At 28.5% G+C, this 6,086-nt stretch overlaps 1 pseudogene; it reads right to left on the reverse strand.

Annotated features, from left to right (window-relative positions):
* Positions 1-2,236: 2,236 nt before the first annotated feature.
* LOC111274905 (protein NRT1/ PTR FAMILY 2.11-like) lies at positions 2,237-4,321 on the reverse strand (annotated as a pseudogene).
* Between the last annotated feature and the right edge of the window lie 1,765 nt (positions 4,322-6,086).

Consider the following 6,086-nt stretch of genomic DNA (forward strand, 5'->3'; position numbering starts at 1 on the left):
CAATGTAATTCAACAGATGATGTCCATGTTCTTCTGCTGGTGTAACCACTATTCTCAATGGCTTAGCCTCTTCAACCATCTTTCCTGCCTTAATCATCGCCTTGCTTATTTGGGTTACAAGATGCTTTATGTACTTTTGTTTTCCCAAACTTTCTTTTTTACCAAGCCATGCTTGGTAGGATAGCTCCCTATGCTTTTTTATGAGTGCTATGATGTGATCCCCTTGTTCATTCAACTTTTGCTTCAATGTGTGAATATACCTTTTATGCATCTCATTCTCTTTTTAGGCTTTAACACAATCATCCTCTATCTGGGAACATTCTCGTTTCAACTTTTCATTATCACAAGTCAAATTAGTAATATTTATTTCCTTTGCCTTCACCTGAATACATAATCTTTTATGCTCTTGACGCAGCTCCATCAACTATTTAAAATCATTGTCATGCTTCCTAATAACTTTTTGGGCTTTACTTTTAGCTTCTAACTTCTTGTGCTGTTGATGAAGTTCATATAAATCTTTAACTATTGTATCACGCTCTTTAGAGATCTTATGGAATTAGACTTCTAATTTTTTTCCTTATCTTTCCATTACTCTCTCTCTTCTTGAAGCCTTTGAATCTCTTACTTCATTTTATCTTTCTCAACCTCAAATTCTTTTCTTGTAAACTCTAACTCTAAAGGTATCTTATCCAACTCCTGATTCACTAGCTGGCAATGATATTTGAGTGTAAACGCAACCTCCTTGCTCTTCTTGGCTTTTCACACTAAATACTCATGAGTGACTTTATCAATAAATGATCTAGGACTCACTCTCTTGGGCTTCTTTCATGCCTTGATCACATTATCCATCTTTTATAAAATTTTTGGCTCATTATATAGAAAATCAAATTGAGTAAGTTTACGTGTCAAGGGAACGAACTACTAAGCCCCAAACTGCTTTTGAACTATAAGTGGTGCATAACTTGATGCTCCCCATAAACCCAGAAGTGGAACCCCAGTTTCATCTCTACACTAGTATAACATCGATTCACAATTCATCCATGGAACTAACCACTTTACATGGGTGCAAATAAGACCTTGTAGTAGGACTATCCATTCCTCCTTAGGTTTGGGCTTTGGCCATTCGCTCTCACAAAACTCCTTAATCGGGACTCGATGATTGCTCTAAAATTTTAGTATTTTCATGCTCATTTTTAGTGTAATTTTACTTATGTTTTAGCTTGTTCCTTAGGATTTTTGGCAAAATTGCTCCTAAATGCACATTAATCTCTTGTGTAGGTACAAATGGAGAAAATAAGGAATCTTGGTTAAATTGGATAGATTCTAGAGGATTTTTGGTGTAAAATTATGCAATTGGCCTAAACTAGTGTCAATATGCAACATTGACACTTAGAGAGTTTTCTTGATTTTTTTTATTTGATTTTTTTTAGTATTATTTTCATAGTTTTTTTTTTTAATAAAGTGGATGATAAAAATGTCCATAGAATGTTTGGAAATTTTACAAAAAAAAAAAAGAAAAAAAAGATATATGAAGCATGCAACAAGGACATCGGTGCTTGGTGCATGGGAGGAGCACCAAAATTTCAAAGTTTTTAAGCTGGTTGAAGAGCACCAATTAGAAGGGCTGATGTGGCACTTTCAAGACCTTTGATTGGTCATTAAATTGACTTATTAGACCACCCGAAACACATAAAAGAAAAGCTTGTAAAGTGTTGAAGAAAAAGCCAAATAGCCATGCACCAAGTGCTGAAGCAAGGAGGAAAGAAGTCTCTGGAAGCTCACCTTATTGTAGATATTTTGGAAATATTTTTTGGGGCTTCATTAATCACTCACCTGCCTATAAATAGGAGTGGAGCCAGTCATTTTAGAGAGACTTTAGCTTAAGATTTTATTTTTTTTATTCTTTAATTTCTACACTTTCCTTTACTACATTTTACTTTCATAGCAAACAAACAACCCTAGATCTTCATGTTTTTTTATTGATTTTGATTGCAATTTTACATTTCCTCAAATATTTTTCAATGTTCTTTATGATTTTGGTAATTAAACTTGCAAATTTTATTGATTTCTAGCTCAAATTTACTAATTTTTTATTGATACTTAAATTTGTTTTTGAATCTTTTAGTTCTTATCTATGATATCTCATTCAAATCTTACTTGTTTTTGTTAAATTTTTTTTTATAATTTTTTAATTCAATTAACTACAACATATTAAAAATTCAGTTTCAAATTCGCACTACAGCTGCCCATATGGAACAACTCTGATCAAGCACTTTATTTCCTCTACTTTTTGCAAACCGCAAAGTTTCCATGGATTGGTTGCTGATCCATCCAAGTTGATTTTATCCTCAGGGGTTAGAATTGCAGCTTTGTTTAGAAACCTGTTTACCCCCCAAAACAAAGAACTTAGCTATTGCCTCGTACTGTTATTAGATGCCATGTCAACTAGCAGAGACATGTCACCGAAATTGCATTTTGATGCTAAATAACTTTTTCAAAGTTTTTAGATTAATTCATAAAATCATATTTAAAAAATAGCATTTTAATAGATATAGAGTTTAAATTTTAATATCTGTAATCTTTTTGTTTTTTATTTTTAAACTATACCTTCTTTTATAAAACTACACCGAAATTGCGTGCACAAAGCTTCCAAAATTGAATCAATTATAATCCGAGTAGTAAATTGTTGTAATAGTTTCAAAATTGATCTATAAACATTTCTTAATTTTTTTGCTTAGGATCATGACATTGACAGGTAGGAAAAGTATCTGAAACAAAGTGCAAAATAGTAGAAATTTATGGGGTAATTCTTTATATAGCCAGAAGTTCAAAGTTGCTTCCATTTAATTAACAGAATCTAGTGACCATAATTATCATTCTCTAGGTTGACCAAGAAACAAGGAGGTTCTGTTAAATAATCATTCAAATTTCTATTACTTTATCCTAATTAATCTTTCAAATATTTATTTTATTTAATTAAATATTTACTGGATGATAATTAGTTTAACTGTCAATATCTATTTTTGTTAGGTGAAAATAAAATGTTTAAAATATCAATTGAATGAAAATAAATATTTAAAGGATCAATTAATTATAATAAAACTATAAAAATTTAAATAATTTTTTAATTATAGTTTTTCTTTTTTTTTTTTACATTTAAGCCTGTTTAAAAAAACAAAATAACTTGTATATAAAACCTCAAATGGGCAGAAGTTTTTAGCATCAATTAAAATGGTGTGAAAGAAAGGAAAATATATAAAACATATTAAAGTGAATAGTATCTAATCTGTCAAATCCTTCCATTTATTAATTATGTGAACGTTGATTTACCTGAATTGATCAGAGTAAGAAAGCTTGGAGTTGATAGAACTTTTGGGAATATGGTTAGAAGGAAGATCCATGGTTGTTCTGGCTCCTTCAATTGCCTCTTCCGAACTGCTGCCACTATGACTTGAATCACACTTGTTATCGGGCTACCTTCTCACTTCACTTTCACATAAATTCTTGTACCAATGAAGAACGTCATGCATTGTAAGAACACCATAAACGCAGGAATGGAAACCCCAAGCCCAGCTCACATCTGATTGCACGTAGACGATGACTGTCAAAGATACAATCTTGGCAATGATAAAGGTGAAGTAGTACCAATTGAAGAAGCTGCTTATTTCCCTCTTTTGGGATTCCGTTTCAGGATTGAATTGGTCTGCTCCGACGGCCAGGTTACATGGTCTAATACCTCCAGCTCCAACTACCATAAGTCCCAATCCGCTCAACAGATAAGCCATTTGCCATGGTGTTGGCCCAGGACAAGTTCCGCTCACTGGAGTCACGGGCTGGAGGATGCAAATTTGAGACTGCTGCTGTTAGTGTAACTTCAACCATTCCCTTCATCCATGAAAAAAAGGAAAAATTATTTCAGAATTACATGTCTTTGGCATGAGATAATTATGAAGGCTTAAATATAGTAAGTATCGGTACCAGAAAAGAGTATATGGAAGCAAATCCCAACGTCTTGTATCGACCGAAATAAGTATCAGACAAGAATGCACCTATCAAGGTGGCAAAGTTGCAGGTACCATTGAAACCGTTAACAAGATTTGTAGCTGTGATGCTTTTCATGTTGAAGACAGTCAAAGTTTCATTCCCTTTAGTTATTAATTATGCATTAATACAAGATTAACCAGATATCAAGGAGAAAAAATAACAAATACCAAGATGCAAAATGAAGCTCATCTACGATAAAGGGCATGGCTTTAATTCCTCTATAATTAATCTTTGGTTCATTGATCTTGGTAACACTATCCGTCTCAGTCTGCTCCATGGTTTTTTTTCACAAAGAAATCAGTTTCTCCTTTTCTTTTCAGTTCCTTGGATATTGTTAACTTTGCACTAGAAGTCAGGGCTAAAGTCCTTCTCAAGCTTCCATTTATAAGTCGTGCCATCCCCTTGGAAGTTAGTATTAGCTTTTGTCCTGATATGTTAGATGTTTTATTGCTAGTTAATCTCTAAAGTCAAAATGCTGATCAGTGATGATTTTTGGAATAAATATATTCATTAATGTGTCTTGTAAAGAAAGCGACAAGTATTATACATACAAAGTAATAAATGGTGAACAGCGACAATGAAGCCTAAAGACTCTGCAGTATGCAAAAGTTGACTCTTAACGGAGAAAATAAATCGAATCCTTTACAAATCCTACGCATATCTCGACTTTTACTGCTACTAGTTTTTTGTGATATGCTGTGTGCTAGTGATTGTTAATCAAGCTATAATATAATGAATTACTTTTAATTTTTATGATAATGAATTTGAAATTATCATTTTGATATTATATTAAATTTAAGTAAAATTATCTTTTTATTTTTTAAAAATTTAAAAGTTAGTCCATATATTATAATTTATACAAATTTAATCATCATATTATTTTGATTTGATAATTCTAATCTAATTAATAATTTCATAAAATTTTTCTCATTAAAATTATTGACATGAACATTGACTTGATGATATAAGCGTTGAATTTGCTAAAACGATAACTTGGATGGATAAAATTAATTGTCAAATTACACAAATTATTTTTTTACTCATATGAAATTTGAATTTTAATCATTTTAATATAAACCACAAAAATCTCATCCTTATACAAGTTGAATTTGATAATGTTAGTTCAATTAATAATAAAATAATATCTTTTACATTTTTAAAACATTATATTTTAATTTTTTAAAATTAAATATTTCCAATCTTAATTTTTTTTCATATTTTTAAAATATTAAATTAAATATATTGTTAAATATTTAAATTTGTAAAAAAATCAAATTTTTAATTTTTTAAATCAAAATTTAATTTTTTAGAACCCAATATTTCAAAAAATTTTGAAAATTTATTTTTTTATAAATATTAAATTCATTTTTTTCAATAATTTATTTTTAAAATAAAATTCATTTCGTTGAAAGTTTTTACATTTTTCAAATTTTAACATTTTTATTTAATCGAAATATTTTTTATTTTTGTTTTATTTTTTGGCAGTTTTATAAAATTTTTTTATAGTTTTAACATTTTTATTAGATATTTTCTATATTTTTTAATACTTAAATAAAATATCAATAAATTATAGAAAAGACTCAAGTTTAAAAATATAGAAAATTTTATAAAACAATCCAAAAAAATTAAAAACAACAAAATTAAATATTTTGATTAAATAAAAATGTTAAAATTTAAAAAGATATAAAGCTTAAAAAGCTGTAATTTAAAATATTGAAAAAATAAATTCAATATTTTTGAAAATCCCAAAAATTTCTAAAAAATCTAAATATTGATTTTAAAAAAATAAAATTTGATTTTAGAGTAATAAATATATGATTTTAAAAAATTAAAATATTTAAAAATATCATATTTAATATTTTAAAAACATGTAAAAATTGTAGAAAATTCCAAATATTATTTTTTAAATAAAAATATTTTTTTTAAATTCAAAAAATAGAATTTTTGTTAGTAATTGAATCAATATTATTAAACTCGACTTGTAAGAGAATGAGATTTTTATGAATTATATTAAAGGGTAGAAAGTTGAAATAACATGTGAG

The sequence above is a fragment of the Durio zibethinus genome, chromosome 17 (genome assembly GCF_047325235.1).
Source record: "Durio zibethinus cultivar Kanyao isolate XHJ-2024 chromosome 17, ASM4732523v1, whole genome shotgun sequence".
NCBI lineage: Eukaryota > Viridiplantae > Streptophyta > Magnoliopsida > Malvales > Malvaceae > Durio > Durio zibethinus.